The 18,454-nt window shown below is 55.9% G+C and overlaps 1 long non-coding RNA gene across 1 annotated transcript; it reads right to left on the bottom strand.

Annotated features, from left to right (window-relative positions):
* Positions 1–261: 261 nt before the first annotated feature.
* Positions 262–2,565, bottom strand: LOC134470550 (uncharacterized). The gene is made up of 3 exons (XR_010039494.1): positions 2,487–2,565; positions 1,499–1,572; positions 262–348 (listed from the first exon to the last, which is right to left on the bottom strand). It is a non-coding gene; the product is annotated as an uncharacterized LOC134470550 (long non-coding RNA).
* Between the last annotated feature and the right edge of the window lie 15,889 nt (positions 2,566–18,454).

Here is an 18,454-nt window from a genome sequence, read left to right as displayed (position 1 = left end):
GTGTGCCGGAACCATCACCTGCAAAGCCACATGACAGTTGTTGCTTAACTGGGACCCAGCAGGCACAGGCTGCTCACACCTTCAGCAGGGCAGCAGGCACCTTGCTTGCGTCCACCCCTCCTGTCATGCTCCTGTCACTCTCCCCAGAACTGTGCTCCCAGAGCTGTCAGCAGCAGCATCATAGCCAGCCCAGGTCCCAAACGCCACCAAAGGAGCCACAGCAGCACTGATTCTCGGGCCATGAGTTATCAAGAAAACTTGCCTGCACCTGCTGGGTTTCAAGATTTTGAAGGCTCCCAGTTGTCTCAAAAATCCAGATGCAGTCAGGCAGTCAGACCGGGCAGTGTCCTGCAGGGACAGTAGGACTGGGGTCACTGGTGGCCTGGGGGAGAGTGTCCACTGCCACAGCATCAAGGTTCATGTGGGAGCCTGCTCTCTCTATGTATCTCTCTGTGTCTCTGTCTCTCTGTCTTTCTATCTCCTGATTGGTAAATGTCATTAGATAATGAATTTTCAGAGGAAGCCAGAAAACAAAGAAAAGATGACTGGTGACATCCAAAGGCCACCAGTCTCTAGTTGGAAGGAGCCACTGGGACACCAGGAGCCGCCTGGCCCTGCAGGAGCAGCTCTGTCCTTCATATTTCTCAAAGGTGTTAACCAAGAATCTTAAGTGTGAGGCCACACCGGATCCCAGAAGAGCTGGGGAGCAGAGGGTGGTGGCGTCCTCTGTCCCAGAGCCGGAGGCAGGGATGGTGATGACTGTGAGCCCCGAGATGACAGCAGCTATCTAAAGACCAGTCACTTTTCTCTCCGCACTGAGGCAAAATACCAACGCCCAAAATGAAGGAAGAAAAGGTTTATTTAGCTCACAGTTTGTGGAGGTTTCAGTCCATCATCAGCTGACTCCAAGGCAGAGTGGCCTGGCACAGCACCAGGGCAACACTTCAAGGTGACAGAAGACAGCAAAAGCAGCCAGAGCAAAATCGGGGCGGGCAGCAAGCATCTTCTCCTCCCTCATACTGTAAGCAGGCCACCCCTTGCCCTGCAGGGCGCAGGGTGGGTGTAACACTCACACACCTCTGCCCTCCTCTTGCATGGGGCTCAGGATGTTTGCAAAGTGAGGATCCTGGCTCCCTGCTGAGTCACTGGGTTAAACTTCTCAAGTTGACACAGTGTATCAACCATAACAACCCCCTTCTGTGGGATGAGGGTATTCCCTACTGCTTTCAGGGTCACTGCACTTTGCCTGCCTGGGTCTAACCACCCCTGAGGGGACCACTGGGCCTGTGCCCTGCGAGGAGTCCACCAGGGAGGCATGCTGTGGGAACAGAGCACACTCCTCTCCAGCCTCGGCAGCTGCTCCCACACCCAGGCCCGCAGCACCGGGCAACCCTGCCGAAGCTGTGCCAGGCGGCCAGTCTGGGAAAGACCAGAACTCAGTTTCCATGGGGAAGAGGACAGAAACAGGAGGAAAACAGCAAGGAGAAGGACACCTGACCTGTGCAGGTTGCTTCTGCCCTCCAAGCTGGCTGTGCTGCCCACGCCTGGCCCGTGGGAACCCTCTCTTACCAACTGGAAGTGTGAACAGAAAGTGCAGTGTGTGTTTAACTTATAAATTTATTACATAAAAGACACGGTGCTGTGAATCCCCCTCAAAATCTACCCGGCTCGGAACACTTGTCCCACTGTCCCTGTTACTTCTGCAGCAGCTCTGGAGCTCTCTCTCCTGAGCGTCTTTAGTGGCGCTATCCTGCCTGCCTGAGTGTCCTGAATAGATTCAAAACACTGCCTTTTCATGGCCATTTTGGCTTTGGGGAGGAGCCGGGAGTCGCACGGTGCCAGATCCGGTGACCCAGGAGGACCCAGTATCAGGGTTTCAGGAACTGTGTCTCCACTGGGTGGCCCTCAGCAGCAGCCACTGCAGTTCTGGTCACACCTCCGGACAACACTCAGGAAGGAGGACTCCAGAGCTGCTGCAGAAAGTGGCCAGGACCATGGGACCAGTGCGCTTGAAGGGGAGGATTTTGAGAAAGATTCTTGGCAATGTGCCCCGTACTGTTATAATTTTTTGAATTTTAAACACTTGACATCTTTCCTGTCAGGCCTTGAAGGTATCTGGCTGTGTGGCCCTGAGTCCATCTGTACCAGCTCAAGGCCACCAAGGCAGGAAGCCACAGGCCAGGGGACAGGGCCTCACACCTTGCGGATGGCACCCTGCCTTGCTCTGGTCCACCTTTGACCTAGACTTGCCGGGGGTGCAGCACTGGGGGACAAGGTTTCCTCTGCTACCCCAGGACGGTGCCCTTATGTCTGTACCTGGTTCTAGAAAACTTGTTCCTGCATTCGGACCTTGGCTCTCTTCCATCACAGGACGCAGCTGGCACCCCCTTGCCCCAAATCCCCATCCTGGGCAGCATCAGACGCCAGGTTCCATGGACACCTTGTCCCATGAGTCCCCCAACAGCGGCCTTGTCTCTTCCCCTTACCTGTGGTCAGTGTAATGGTCTCCCAATGACGTCCACATCCTAGTCACTGGGAGCAGTGACTGTGTCCCCTTGCGTGACAACAGGGCCCTTGCAAGGTGTGGCTTAATAAGGCTATGGCCCTGGGTGTGGCTCTGGGTTATCAGATGGCCCTGTGTGACCCAGAGGGGTAGAGAAAGTGTGGCAGTCACACAGTGTGGCACTATCTGCAGTAAATAAGGGCACACTTGAGCCACTGGTGGGGAAACGGATGCACCCCAGGCCACAGTGTTGAGTAAAATAAATTAGACTCACGAGGTTAAACATCACAGGGCTTCTCTAGTGTGAGAAAGCCAAAGTGGAAATAAAGGGAAAATGAAAAGAGCTCAAGGGGGGAGTGAGGAGCAGGAGGCCAGGGGCGCTCCCAGCAGCCCCCAGATGGGTGTGGTCACTGCACCCCACAGATGTGGACTGATACAAACTTTAAATAGAAAACAGCATGGGCAAGAGTGTGAGCCCCGGGAAGCCAAGGACATTTCAGAAACTCTGAAGAAGCTGGGGTGGGCAGGCTGTCTACAGAGGGGGACAACCGTCCAACTGCCTAGACAGTGACCTGAAGGCGTATTAGGAGCTCCGAGCCCTCCCTGCCCTCAGACGTGGATGGAGGAGAAAGAAAGCCCTTCACAGCTCTGTCTAATCGTGATGCCAGGGGCCCACTAGGTGGACACCATGGCCCAGGGGACAGCGGCAAGGTGTCTATCATGGAATCCCCTGTCTGTGCAAAGCTTGTCTTCCAAAGAGAAAGAAGGATGGGGTGGGGGTGCGGCAAACAGGTGCTGACCTGAGTTGGGGGCACTCGGGGGACTGTGCAGGTAAAGGTGGGGAGGGCACCCCAGGCAGAGTTCGATCGTTCAAAAACTGGAAGAGCTGGCAAACTTGGCCTAGCTGGCGTGGGGCAGGACGAGCCAGTCACCTCTGGCAGGCAGCAAGGCCCTGTGCCACTCTTCTAGAGATCCAGAGAGCAGGGCTTGCAGACAGGAGGGACCCCAGGCCCTCTCTCTCTGCTCTGCAGAGGCAGTGAATCCCACCAAGGGACCTCATCCAACAAAGGCTCCTGACTCACTCTGCTCTGAGAGGCTGAGAAATTGGAGCTCCAGACCTCCCCCACCCCACCCCACCACACCACACCCCAGCATTCCCTGTCCCCAGCACCCAGGGACAGGAGGGGCAAAAGTCCCTCCTTCCCGGTCCGCCACACAGTGCCTCCTGCCCGCCCTGGGCCAGTGCTGGCCATTCTCAGATGAACAGGGCGCATGGATCCTGGCACTATACAGCTGGACCTGGGGACAGAATGGTCCTGGCTCACTGGACGGACGGCTGCCCCTGCAGGCCCGCAACGGGAGGCCACAGAGGCACTCGGGCATCGTGATGGGCTTGACATCCAGAGCATGCTGGCCCTGCTGCAGCTGTCCTTGGAGGCTGTCCCTACAGCAGTGGCATCAGCCTCCAAGTGTCAGCTGCAAAGTAGAGCTGAGTCGGTTGGCAGGAAGCTTCTAGAAGCAGAAGCAGGCCAGAGAGAGATGCAGGATGTGAGAAGGTTCACGTTTCTTAAAATACATCACAACAGAAAACACAGTGACATTTACCCTCCGCGAAATCTTCCCTGTGACTTCCAGTACCACGTCCTATCTTTGCAGGGTCTCACTGTGCAGCTCAGGCTGGCCTTGGGCTCACTTTGAAGCCCAGGCTGGTCTCAAACTTGCAACGACCCGCCTGCCTCAGCCTCTGGAGTGCTGGGATTCCAGGTATGTGCCCCTAGTCATTTTGGGAGGCCAGTAATAATAATGAACAGCCACCCCCACACCCCTTCCTGCCTCCAGCTGCTGTCCTGTGAGTCGCCTGCCTTTGGTGTTCCCTTGGGTCAGCACTTCCTCGGTGTCAAGTAACAGGACCGCACCACTCAGGACTTCTCAACCAACGTTCACTCCCTGCCCGTGCCCTGTACCTCACCCTACCCACCTCTTCCAGGGAGCTTACAACAGGGTCTGAGCAAAGCCACTCTGCATTTAGATCTTCTCATGACCCCATAATGTCATCCCAGCAAGCCACTTAGGAAACTGTGCTGATGTTTCCTTCTTATTTTTTTTCATCTTATGATTTGTGGGACTCTGGTTTTCCTGGGGTTCACACTGTGTTGGCATCTCTTAGACTTTCCCTCTTACACACTGCTCATCAGTTGTTCCCCATTTTCTGACAGAGCTGTAAACTCCTCTCAGCAGAGTCCAGCCCGACAAGCAAGCAATCTTTATTTTCACTTTGGTCTGGTTTCTCCTTCCCTTGGAGAATCCTCTCTGGAGTGCTCCATCCTGTTCGCATGTGAACTGCCGACCCACACCTCTCCGAGGAGTCCCTTCAGCACCACGAGGGTGCCGTCCCCCTGCGCAGGGCTCCTGGGCCCCACATCCTTCTCTTGAGGTCATCTCCTTGCTCAGAGGCACACATAGCCAGTAACCCCCAGCAGGGTGCACATGTGGTAGGATTTCTACACCTCCAGACATCTTCTTTCACTCTTTGCATTGGACTGATGTTTTCTAGAAAGAAAGAATCCCAGGCAAATTATTTTTTAAAAAATGTTCAAGTCATTTCTCCACTACCTTCTGCTTCCCACCTTACAGCTAAGCAGCCCCACTTTCGGCATCCTCTCTTCCATCCTTTTCCTTCTGTAAGGACCTGGGTCCTGTTTCCTCTCTCCCACCCCTGTACCTCTTCACACTTAACTGTTTGGAAACTTGGTCAGCTCTTTCAGTTTGTGTCTTGCAGATTGGGGACATTTTCTCACTTTTGTTTTTGTTTTGGTTTGGTGCTAACTTGCTCTTCTTTTCGCTCTGCCTTGGTTCAGGGTCTCTGTACTCACTTGGGCTCCTTCAGCGGAGCAGGTCTCTTCCCGAGCCCTTCGGGCTGGGGGAGGAAGCTCCAGCCAAGGTGCTGCTTTCACTGCCTTTTAGCCTCTCCCTGGGGTCTCAGCTCCTCGGCGTCCTGGCATCAGCTGGCATCTGGGTGAGTCAGGGCTGCGCAGGAAGAAGTTTGGTTCCAGCTGCCTCCATGGCTCACACCAAGCATCACCAACCAATGTCTGGGCCCAGGCACCAGCGCCCCTCCAGGGCATAGCCAGCTGCACTGCTGTGCTCTACTGGGACCGCCTGGCAGGCCCCCAAGCTCCTTCTGCCGCTCTGCTCTGTGCACATCAGGTGGTTTCCACGTCACAAGACGGCCACCTTGCCACCGGGCTTGGACCCACATCCTCAGTAGCTGGAAGAGGAAGAAGCAGCAGGAGAACAGTGTGCCTCATGCCAGACGCACTGTGTCCTAAGGACCCCCGAGCAGTGCCACAAAGACATCCTTAGGCCCGGGGGCTGGGGACAGTGCTCCCCAGACAAAAGGGACATCCTACCCACGAGGACAAAGGGAGACGGATTCCAGGAGGCCCCAGCACTGCCCATCTGCTGACATCAGGTGGACACCTCTGGCCCGCTCTCTGTCTCGTTGGCTTCCTGCCTCCTGGTCCAAGAGAGCCGGGAGTGGGCCGCTCCCTCTGCCACGTCCACGGTGACGACGTGACACAGAGGCTCCTAGACGAGGCCAAGGGCCATCAGCTTTCTTCTCTCCTTAGGAACGCGGAGGACAGAGAAATCCTGCTCAGCCACCTTTGCTTTTATGTTCCCTCCCTGCCGAGCAGAAGAGCCGCCCGGCAGAGCAGAGCCTGGGTTCCTGTTCCAGACACACGGTTTGCCAGGCACCCAAGGGCAAATCACACCACCTCCCTGGCTCCCACGTTTCTTTTCACCTTCCAGAGGAAGAAGTAGGGTCAAGAACACATCTCCCACGACCCACTCCATTAAAGAAAGAGAGCCATTGCCACAAAGACAGATGAGGGAAACCCTGGAAAGTGCTCAGAGTCACTGATCACTAGAACGCAAAGGCAAACCCCACCCTGGGAGTTCTGACACCGCAGCCACTATCCCAGCAGCTGACCAGCTCAACCAGCACCTCCTGGGGGCTGAGCACCGTGTCCTGGTTCCTGAGCCATCATAAGACCAGGAGGGACAGGGAGGGACAGGTCCCAGCAGAGCTGGACAGCCCCGGACTCCCAAGGTCTGGGCCAGCAGCTCCAGAGCTAGAGCAAGGCGTGATCTCAGCTGCCACCCTCTCAGGGTGTCCCCAGCACAGGTGGGAGAGGACCCAACTCCCAGTGACCGCAGAAGAACGCAAGCTGGAGAGGCAGGAGGCAGCAGATGGGGTGCAGGTGGAGGCTGTGCCCTGCCGTGGGTCTGAGCCCCAGCCTCCTGCCAGCCAGGCAGCTGCTAAAAATAGACCCAGCCTGCCAGCATCCAGAGCAGCATTCTTTCCAGCCCCAGTGACAATGGTGATCATTGTGACAGCTGCCACATCCAGCAGCCCTGGGCAGAGGGACAACTTTCCTGGGCCTTGAACCCCACTCTCTGGGCAGGTGGGGCCATTGATGATTGGTCCCAAGAAGAGCTGAGCTGTTCAAGACGGTGACACTTAAATTCACATTTCTTATTCCTGAGCAGGCCAAATCTGTGCCAATCCAGACATAAGAAGTCCCTCCATTGGTCCCACTGAAGTTTGCTTAAGTCTCAGTTATCTAGAGCAGGCCATCTCTGAGCCCCACACACATACTCTCCTTCGCAGCCCACTGTGTGCTCTTTGCTCCTGGGCAGGGAGCTGCTCCTGTTTGGGCAAGAGTCCAGAGGACCTCACGTTCTCCACTTAACTCCAGGGCTGGGGTCACACGAGCCACCGACCTGAGGATGCGGACAGCAGACAGGGTCCTTTCCCAGCCGGACACGCCAGGAGCCCGGAAGCAAGCATCTCCCGGCAGCACTGGAGAAGGGTCCAGCTGTCTCAGCGCCAGTGACTTCAGCAACACTTGCTGTCCCAGTCTTGGAGACGGTGTCACTCTATCCCTGTGTCTTCACATCACCTCCCTGCTGTGCACATCCCCTTTAGGTCCAGAGTCTTCTTTTCTACAAAGTCAGTCCCATTGAATCAGGGACCATTCCAAGGAGCTCACTTATTCTTTGAGACAGGATCTCACTATGCAGTGCAGGCTGGCTTTGAACTCACTATGGACAACTCCAGTCCAGGCAGGACTCAAACTCACAGTGATCCTCCTGCCTCAGCCTCCCAAGAAGTGGGTTACAGGGGTGTACCACCACACCCCACCAGTAACCTCATCTTAAGTCAAAGACCATATTTCCAAATAAGATCCCACTCAGAGGATCATTGACACGTCAGGTTTACGGGGCACAAATCAACCCTTAATACTCTGTTTCTTAGGAGGACCGCGGTGTACTTTGCACCAAAAAACCCACCAGCCGAAGCGCACAGAGCTGTGAGAGGCCACACCGAGACTGTGTCACAACCGGCCCAGTTGGAGTGCTGGTCAGAGGGGGATGACCTCTACAGTGGTTCGCCTGGGAGGATCTTTGCCCTGACCTCCATCCTGCAGTCTGTCTAACCAGGTTCTAAGTGGGGCAGCAGCCACGTGGATGGATGGGCTCCCAGTAACGGGGCCAAGGAGGCCCCGCACAGACAGCCCCAGGCCCCATGCAGATTCAGTGGCCTCTCCTGCCCTTAACCATCCACAGAGCCACCTTCCATCCAGGACTCAGAGCCACAGCCTCGAGGTCGCAAACCTCATAAGCTTTGAGCTCCATACACTGAGGCGTCATCTTGGCTTGGCCTCCCAGGTCCGAGCCCCTCGGGTGACCACACACAGCTGGCCCATGCTGTGTGCTCAGCAGAGCCAGGGGCAGGGGAAGGCTAGGGTTAGGAGGAGACTGCAGGGGACCAAGTCAGGGCCCAGGAGAGGAAGCAGGGTGAGGGAAACCAATCAGAGGATGCCTGGGCTACTGCTTTGTCACCAGGACAAAATACCTGGCCCCCACAAAATGGCTCACAGGTTCAGTCCACCATCATCCAGAGAGGTGGGAGGGCTGGAGGAGGGGAACCAGGAGCCACTCACACCGTGACAGTCAGGAAGCCGGTAGAGAAGGGAAGAGCTGGGGAAGGAGAGAAATCTCCTGGTCCCTCACAGTGACTGTCTCTTCCGACCAGCCTCTACTTACTAATGATGTCCACAGGCCCTATGACATGTTCACCTCAAAAGACCTCCTGGTGCATGAGAATGCAAGTGGATAATTGGGATCTAAATGTGACGTCCTCTCTGACACCTCAGAGCCCTCGTGTGTCCCCTTATGTAAGATGCACTTAGTCCGTCTCTAAGAGCCACCAATGTTCAGACAGTTCCAGTCCCACTGAGACGTTCCAGTCTGAGGTCTCCTCTGAGACCTGAGGCAAACCCTTAGCTGTGACTCCTGTAAAGTCCAAAAGTTCCACTTGCTGCCACACCAAGGTCCACGGTGAGCTCTCCCATTTTAAAAGGAAGAAAGAGGGGGATAAAAGGGGGCAGCTCAGACAGCAAGGGGTGCAGAGCATGGCTAGGCCCAGGTGCCCAGGGCCACCTCAAACCCCTGGCCACCACCTGGTGCCCACCAGGCACCAGCACCCAGCAGACTCATCTCCTACACCTCCAAATAGAGCTGTGAGCCCCCTTTCTGTCACAGTGGGACAGCTGGAGCCTCACGGACTCTCCCCACTGTCCCCACTCCACTACCAGTGACCACTGACCAGCGTGTGTGTGTGTGTGTCAGTGTGTGCATGCTTGCACACACACTATGACAGTGCATGTGTGCTACAAGTGTGGGTACGTGCGTGTGCACATGACAGTGGGAGCATGCAGAAACGTGTGCATATACGTGTGTCTGTGTGCACAGGGGATGGGCACAGGGTGTGTGTGATCATCAAAGAAAGCACAGCGCTGCTGCTGAAGAGGCTGGCTGCAGACAGAGGGACACAGACTGTCCACCCTGGCAGAGAGCCCAGAGGCCAGCCTGGCTCTTCTGCTCCCGTGTGTGGTCACTCGGGTAGAGTCCAGCTCCAGCATCTGGCCTGACCCCCACCCCATCCCACCCCCATTTTGTTCCTTGAGGTTTCCTCGTCTCCCCATTCCCACGAGCCCCAATCTTCTAATTGGGAAATGATTCCAGGCTGTCGTGGAGACGGGACACCTGTGTGGAGAAGGAATGCTAGGTGGGGTGTCGGGCGGGCAGGGCTTTCTTGGTGGTTTAATTATCACCACCTTCCCACATCCTCAGTCCTGAACTCCTTCCAGAAGGCTGAGGCAGGCTGCCCCAGGCCACATTCCTGTCTTCACAAGTCCAGCCCCGCCTCTCCTGCTTGTGCCTGAGTTTATGGGAACTTCCAAACCGAGCCAGGCCTGGGCCTGGGCCAGCCAGGTGGCAGGGGCCTTGGGAGCCACGTTTGGTCTGCAGCTGGAGTCTGCTGAGAGGGGGTCTAGGGTGGAGGAGAGGATCGAGCCATTGGCGGATCAGGAATCCAGGGGCTTAAACAGAAACCTTTACCACCTCGAAGTTCCCTTAGCCGAAAGCTGGAAGTGATCTCGGGGGCTGAGATCAAGGTGTGCGAAAGGTGGCCTCTTGGGTTTTCATGCTTGTTCCAATGGCCAGCGGTCACTTCTGGTGACCCTGCCCCTTCTGCTTCTCCAACTCTCCTCTCCTGGCAGGGACCTGCTACGGCGCCAGGCCTACCTGGACAGCCTAAGGGTGACGGATGGCTACCCATCCTCAACCAAATGGCTGAAGTCCCTGTGTGGTGGAGGCTGTTGGGATGGATACCCAGGTGCCCCAAAAGCCTCACTCATTCATAGCGCTGTGGGTAGGTGACTGGACCATGGGGCTCATTGCTGACTTGCTGGTCCAAAGAGGTGGTCACTGGGGGCATGCTGGAAGGGTCCAGCTCCCTCCCCGCTCCTCCCTTCTCTGTTCCTGTCCTCCGTGCCATGAGCAGCTGTCCTCTGCCAGGCCCCCCTGCCTGCTGCGCTGCGTTGGAGCCTGCCAACCATGGACTGAAATCGCTACAGGCTCTGAGCCCAATAACCTCTCATCCTTGGAGCTGTGGTTGTCGGGTGTTGTATCCCAGTGACGATAACATTGACCAAGACAGAGGTGACCTGGCCACAAGTCCTGAGTGGGGGTGTGGTATCTTCGAGGGGCCACTGCTCTGTCCACCCAGGCTCATCCCAGAGAGCAAGTGGGGTTCAGGGAAGTTAGATGTAGATGTAGTGGAGGCTCTGCATCCCTTGGAGCGGTCAGAGTGGCCTCCACCTCAGGGCAGTGGCCGCTGGTACTGAAAGGGTGGGCAGTGTATTCAGTGGCTGTTTTGCGAAGGCTCAGGCTGCCTGCTTGGTGCATGTAGTGGAGGCCACCAGAGAGGAGGGATGCAGGATCCTGCAGGCTCCACCCTGTGAGTCTTGGGGTACAGCCAGAGCTCTATCTCTGCCCTGGGGCTGCCAGCAGGCTGGCTTTGGAGGCTCCCATGAGTCCAGGCATCATCGCTGCCAGGCCCGCCTGGGGGTGGAAGAAAGAAACTTTCTCTGGGTGGAGGTGCCAGGTCATTTGGGGATGACTGGGAAGTTTGAGGGGATGCCTCCCTGGGGCCTCAGGTACAGATGGGAAGGGAAGGGCCAGCCTAAAGGTGGAATTTGCCTGCAACCTCAGGTGCAGAGAGAGCTGACAGGGACAGCAGAGCCTGGCACCTAGCTCAGGGACACAGGTACCATGAGGGGAATGGTATGTGTGCTTCAGGAAGCAGAGATAGGGGACTTTCAAAGGCACAGTGAGGAGGGAACCTGAGTTGTTCCAGCACGGGGAGGGGAGGCGAGGAGGGGAGGAGGAGGGAAAGAAGAGGAGGAAGAGGGGAGAGGAGCGGGGTGGGGACAGAGGGGGGATATAGAGGTTCCCATCAGGCTGCAGGGCAGTGGGGCTGGGTGGGTGTGTGGGTGACTCCAGAGAGCGGCGCAGCCTGAGATCACAGCGGTCACATAGCTGTGTGGCTTGGATTCTGGCACAGAGCCTGGCACACACATCAGCCACTCAGGGGTCCTGGGTGGCATGGAAGGGGGAGCTGTGGGCTGGGGGACCCCAATCCCAGGGGGTACAGCAGGTCAGTGAGGACACAGTTGTCCTAGGGGACCCAAACAGGCCACGGCCTGCGCTCTGGGGCTTCCAGTCCCCTGGGCCTGGGGGCAGGTGTTGTCTACTCTTCACTGTGGCCTTGTGGGGAGGGAGGGAGCCCCAGAGCCATAGGAGCCCCAGTCAGCTCACCAAATAGTTTTTCCAAGCACTGAGGGTCAGACCCGAGATCTCCCCACATGAGCTACATTCTCCACCCATTTTATTTTTATTCTGAGACAGGGTCTGGCTGAATCACTAAGTTGCCCAGGCTAAGCTGGGATTTGGAACCCTCCCGCATCAGCCTCCTGGAGTGCTAGGATGACAGGATGGTGCCACCATGCCCACCACACGGCAATGACCTCCTATGAGCCTGCCGGTGTGGAGTCTGCGGCCTCCGAGCCCTCTTCACCGGCAGCACATCCCTGGGCTCCAGGGAGGGGCTGGAGGTTCCTCCTGCCACTCGGGACCGCACTGGTCCTCACTGTTGGTGGGAAATCCCATCCTCTCTGCACCTGCCTGTGCTGGAGGCTGCACTAACCTCACCAGTCCCAGCCTCCTCAGAAGAGGCTGAAGGCCCGGGGCAGTGGTGGGGGCTGTCTTGTGCCCTGCTTGTGGGCATGGGTGGGTCTGTCAGGGCCTGGTCACCTGCCCATGTCCTGGCCCTGCAACGATGGTCAGGCCCAGCCCGGCCTGGGAGGCTCCCTCCCCCCTAGCCCTGAGCTCACGGAGGAGGCGTCCTGCCCGCAAACAGATTGGCCAGGACACAGGGAAAGGCCCCAGCCATTCGGGGAGGCTCCTGGCCTCTTCCGTTGGGTCCGGCTGTGTCCATGATGAAGCCAGTGTCTTGGTAATGAGGTAAGGAGGAATGGGGCTGCAGCGCAACCCCAGGTATAAACCTATAGGGAAAGTACCTCCCCCACCCCACCCCAAAAAAGAAAAGCACCAGGCTAATTTAAAGCCCAAGATGCCCCATTATGTGTGAGTTTTGGATGAACAATGTGTCATTTTTTACCATATGCCCCAAATATTTAGTGAGCTGTTTGTCATACGCCTTATTAACTTTCTTTCTTGTTGTTTTTTTGAGACAGAATCTGGTCTTGAACTCACCATATAGCCCAGGATGGACTCGAGCTGATGGTGGCCTTTCCACCTCAGTCTCCTGAGTGCTGCGATTACAGGTGTGTATCCCTCAACCAAAATTCTATTTTTATTTATGTATTTATTTTTATGTATTTATTTATTTTGGAGACAGGTCTCACTACGTAGCCCAGGTTGGCCTCAAACTCACAGAAATCCTCCTGCCTCAGCCTCCCAAGTGCTGGGATGACAGGTGTGTGACACCACGCCTGACCAACATTTTATTCTTAAATGCCCCTTAACTTGGACTTTTCCCCAATAAGCTTATACTCTAGCTTGCACTGTAGCCACAAGACCTTGAGGCATCAGAGGACAAGACCTCCATGAAGCTTCCCAGGTGCCCCGGAAGATTTCAGCAGCCCAGGGGAATGGGATGCAGGCATGGCCAGGTCAGCTGAGGGCCAAGCCAGAGCCAAGGAGACTTAGGGGCTGCAACAAGGCAGAGGGCACAGACAGAGGTGGGCAAGGCCGGGTGGGCTGGGTCCCAGGCTGACCCGGTGGTGCTGTCCTGAGGTCCTGCTCAGGGAGGCCAGGCGATGGCTTCTGGCGCAGGTCACAGCAGGCCACTGCTGGCTCTGAGAAATGCAGCAAAAATGTGCCCAGATGAGTAGAAGCAGTTCCTGGGATGTGGCAGCCACGGAGGGCCACGAGGCACTGTGGAGATTGACCCATCCCTGCCACCAGAGCCCCATCACATCCTGGGTGCCCTGGCCTGCTGGGTGGGAACAGCAGCACTCATCCAGCCAACTCAGTGTCAGGAACCAGCTATTCCTCCTTTCCTCTGAGACTGGGAACCTCATATTCCACACCTGGGAGAGCCCTGGAGGTGTCTGATTGCCATCAAAAAATCACCCTGTCATAGTGTCACAACTGAAATTCTAGCTATTGGGAGGCTGAGGCAGGAGGATTGCTTTGAGTTAGAGACAAGACCCTGTCTCAAACAAGCAAGCAAACCATCCCCCTGGCAGACTCTGCAGAGCCCCCACAGCTGGGCCAGTCCCCCAACCCTACAGCAAGCCTCACCCAATCACAGACAGGGGCTTCAGGCTCAGGGCGCAGCTTGGGGTCATCTCAGCATTGCTTGTGGGAGAAACAAAAATGCACCCATCCACCCTCCCCCACGCACTTCCCGCCCTCCTCACCATCGAGATACAGCGTGCGGAGATTCTCGGTGTCCACAGCTGCTGAGCTCAGCTCAGGGCCTGCGCAGTGTGATCCTCGCCTCATCACCCCTTGGGGGCTGTGTCCTGCTGCCATAGGAGGGTGGGGACAGGGGCCCTGGGCCCAGTGAGGGCAGGGTGGCATTTTAGGGGAGATTTCTATCCCTGTCTTTTTGCAGTACTGAGACTGAACCTGGGATTTTTGCACTCAGCCTTTTTTAAATTTTCCTCATTGTGTTTTGAGACAGAGTTTCGCTAAATCCTCAAGTTTCCCAACCTGGGTACAAATGTAGGACCCTCCTGATTCAGCCTCCCAGATAAGAATGAGGCCTGTTTCTGACTGGGGAGCCGGCTCTGAGGGATGGGTGGGAGAGAGCCAGGAGACACCTGCACTTCAAGGCCACTGTTTAAAAAGCAAAGGTTCCTTCAATACCACGCTGCAGTGGCCAAGGAGTGGTCAGGGTGAGCACCTCGGACATTTGCCCACCGAACTCCTGTAGCCAACTGCAGAGAGGAGGCAGAGGGACAGCTCTTATGTAGGGTCCACAAGGTTCCTCAGTGCCCGAGAGGAAACCTGTGAGGGTCCCCACTGACATAAAGGAATGAGAGGGCTCTTTCTGGACCTCCGTGGCCTGAGAAGCCACGGCGGTCCTGCAGCAGGTTTGTGTGGAGTGGGAATCTGGAGTGCACTGCCCCGAGTCCACAGGGCAGGCTTAGTGTCCGTCAGGGCCATGGTTGCTGGGACATCACTTAGGTGCTGCTTCCAGTCATCCCTTGTGGAGGCCCTCACCTGGCCCAACTGCCCACCCCAGGGGGTCAAGGAGATAGCAGGGGGAGATAGCAAGGAGACAGAGATGTGTCAGGGACATGTGTTGCAGCCCCTCAGACCTCAGCTCAGGACCGTGGCATCCTCAGGCACCTGTGCTGATGTGATTCTCTGCATTCTTTGAGTTTTTAAAAACAAAAATCAGAAAGAGTACACAGTGGAAACCCCACTGGTCCCTGCTGGGCTCAGTGCCAGACGCTGGAATCAGAAGGAAGAGAATGGGCAGAAGGCAGCCTGGCCACCCTGTCCATCACTGCACCCGAGTCTGCCATCTACCGCAGGCAGCCGGGGACAGGCCTGCAGCTCTCAGCCCTGCATCACACATTCACGCTGCGGCTGGTCCCAGACTCCCAGCTGTTTGCAGGAACTCCCAGCTGTTTGTCCAGGAATTCCCAGCTCTGGAAATGGAAGGTTTAGCTCTCCCTAATGGCCCTGCCCACACCCACGGCCTGGTTCTGTCATCGCTATGACACTGAGATCTATGAATTCACTGCTTATGCATCACGGTGACTGGGTCAGTGTCATCGGGCCCAGCCTTGTACACTAACTGAGGGAAATGCTGGGTTCTAGCCGGAAGAAAATACCCTTTTTGGCAACTGTGTGAATTAAACATGAAGACATCCCCGCCTCCAGCCCCGCCTAGCCAGGATGCTGGGTAAAACAGAAGAATTCTTTAGAGCAAAGCATAGAAGGAGAAAAGGGGACACGATCCCAAGGGGCTTCAGGGATGTGAAGGCTATCGAGGTGAATACCAGCTGGCTCCTGCCCGGTATGAGGACTGTGCTTGTCTCAGTAGCCAGGGGCTGGCACTCAATATTCTGGAGATGGCCAAGGGCCCGTGTGGGGCAGGGCAGGGCAAGCAAATCCCTCAAGGACCACCTTCAAGGACAAAGAATCCCAGCAGCCCAGGGAGGCTACACAGAGCGTATAAAGCAAGAAACAAATGCAAACAAAAAGAAAACAACCCTTAGAACTCACAGTGATAAGCGTATGTTTCTCAGACTTGAGATTTGAGTTTGCATTCCCCGAGAGGTCCAGGGCCTGTATACACAGCCACGAAAATAGCACAAGATCGGGCACAGGGTGCAGGACAACTGGAAGAAGCGCAAATGTGAACTCTCTCAGTGAGGATGCGGGCTCAGCCCAGGGACATAAGCACCGCACAGAAGCTTCCGCTGCAGAGGAGCTCACAACCACGCGTCAGGAAGGACTCAAGCCACCAAACAGGAGCTGGATGTCCGAGAGCCTTCAGTAACAGGATTAACGAGTGATGGCTTTAAATGACCTCGACATAAACAGTGAGCCTAAAACAGTGCTGGGGAAAACCCAGACTCAGAAAGCAGAGGGAACCTTTCGAAGTGAGAAACCCGGTGAGTGAACCGAGGGTCTCTGATGGGAAGCCCAGTGCCCAACAGGGGCAGCCTCCCTGTAACAAATGGGTCAGCACAGCTGGCAGCTGCAGGGCGCACACGAGAGACAAAAGATGGGAAGGTAGACAGGAAGCTAAGCCCTGACGAAGACAATTAAAAGAAGTCCTAGAGTGAAAACCACTTCCAGGGAAGGTCAAAGATGCCGCTGAGCTACATCCCCAGCCCCCATTGGGGATATTCTTTTCTTTGCCTCTTTGGTAACTCATTATCGGTACCCCAACGCTCCTATTGGAAGGGTTCTCTGTCTTTCCTCTCCCCTCTTCAATCTTTTGTCTTGTAATTTCTGTGACGATATTTCATCTTCCCTTTCCAGACTCTGATTTTTTTTTTTTGAGTGTTCCAATTCTCTCATTGCATGTGACATCTGAGGTAATTTTATAGGTTGTTAAAAGTGTTCTCTGGATCTACATTTTACCCGTATTTTCTCTGATTTGTAAAGAAGCCTGCTTGTGGGTGTGGCTGGGGGTAGCCAAGGATCTCATCTTCTTTGTTAGGGGCATCTTGGCATCCTGTGGGCTCGCTCTTTGCATTCTAGAGAGGAGCTAGGAACAGGTACCCGTACCAGATACCCAGGTGCCTGAGTAAGGACTTTGGAGTCACCATGGGGCACACAGCGGTCTCTGCATATCAGGTCTGTGGGTCATTTTCTACTTTGGGGTGCTGAGAAAGGGATGGGACAGTTAGGGGCCATCATGAGGGTATGGGGGGCAGGTGACAAAGCTAATGAAATCAGCCCCTGGGCATAGGGAACAATTATGCTTCGTGACATGCGCCAACAAGACTTCTCATGAGCCACGTACTGTTGTTCTCACTAGCTCTGCCCAGCCTGACATGTGGGCTCTGAGGGTTGCCTGGGTTACACCCTGAGAACCCAAAGGCTGCCAGTGCTGAGAACATGGACCCTTCAACCCTTCGCTTGGGCCTACAGGGACCTGATGGATGAGGAGCATGGGGCGAGAGCGAGGCGCCTCTGTCTGTCCCTCTGCTGTCCAGCCCCTGCGTCAGAGTCCACTCAGCCCCGTCCATAGATGCACTGCCCGTCTGAGGAGGGGGCCGCCTGGTCTATTCCCGCTGGAGCTGCTGAGTGTGTTCTTTCTCTCCTCTTTCCCCTCTTTTCTATCCCCACTCTTGTTCTCCCTCAGAAGCCACAAAAGCCCAAGTACCTGAGGCCCACAGGCGGGGGGACCCTCTGGCAGGGTGATGGAGCCAGGTGTGACGGAAACGTAGGAGTGTTTAAAGCTTCCACAGGGAGACACTGCCAGGATTGAGGGTGGCAGGTGTGAAGTCGGGTGGTGTGAGGGGACTCGTGGTGACGGGTCCTTTACTATCCAGGCTTACATTTAAACATGTACCACATGTTTTACCACCTCTCACTGATCAATGATTTAGAGCAATTTCTATGGAATAAAAACATCCCAGTGAGAAGCAGAGGCATTACTCGGTGCCCTCACCCACCTCAGTCACCTACCAGCTCCTCCCCAGAGTCAAAATGACCATGGAAGGGAGACGTCTTGAATCAATTCAAGACACTGAGGCAGCCAGGACAGTGCCACTGAAGACCCCCAAGAGAGAGGACCCCAGAGCTGCAACCGGAAGTGGCCAGGACCCTGGGATGAGGGCGTGAAGCGAGGGGCAGGGTTTTGAAGGGGACGCCTGGTAATGTGTCTTTTACTGCAATACATTTTTTAAAGAAATGTTTTGTGTTCACTTTATTTTTTGATCACCCTGTGCACTGCACCCCGACAGCCCTGGGGAGGAGATGACCATGAGGGCTAGGTGGTCTAGGCCCCCAGCCGATGGAAACGCCTGCCCCGGAGCCCCCCAGCAAAACCATGCAAACCTGCTGCTCTGTTCGGGGGCAGCCTGTCCCTCTCTCAACCAGGCTGCACCCAGCTGACACCCAGGAGACCTGAGGTGACCTGTGCATGGATGTGTGTCTGGTTTCTCGTCTTTGGATCCAGAGATCCCACAGCCTGACATCTGCCTCTCTGAGCTCATGAAGAAGGAGGACCTGGACACACAGGGGTCATATAGCTCGGTGTCCTGACCAGGGCTAAGAAGGGCAGCAGGTCCCTCCCTCAGCCACTAGGAAAGTAAGAAAGAGGAGGAGGAAAGGCCCAGGCCACAGTTCCCGCGGCCACCACCCATGGAGGAAGTGGCCACCGTCCTTTCTCCCCCTGCCCCACCCACAGGCTCCGCCAGCTGCACCTCTCCTGGGTCTCGTTTTTCCAGTGGCCCAGCTGGTCCAGGAAGCAACAGCAGCAGAAGGAGGAGGAGGAGGAGGAGAAGGAGGAGGAGGAGGAGGAGGAGGAGAAGGAGG

The sequence above is a fragment of the Cavia porcellus genome, unplaced genomic scaffold (assembly GCF_034190915.1).
Source record: "Cavia porcellus strain 051 isolate PalLab524CR breed Dunkin Hartley unplaced genomic scaffold, mCavPor4.1 scaffold_15, whole genome shotgun sequence".
NCBI classification, from domain to species: domain Eukaryota; kingdom Metazoa; phylum Chordata; class Mammalia; order Rodentia; family Caviidae; genus Cavia; species Cavia porcellus.
This window is presented reverse-complemented; position numbering and strand designations above follow the sequence as displayed.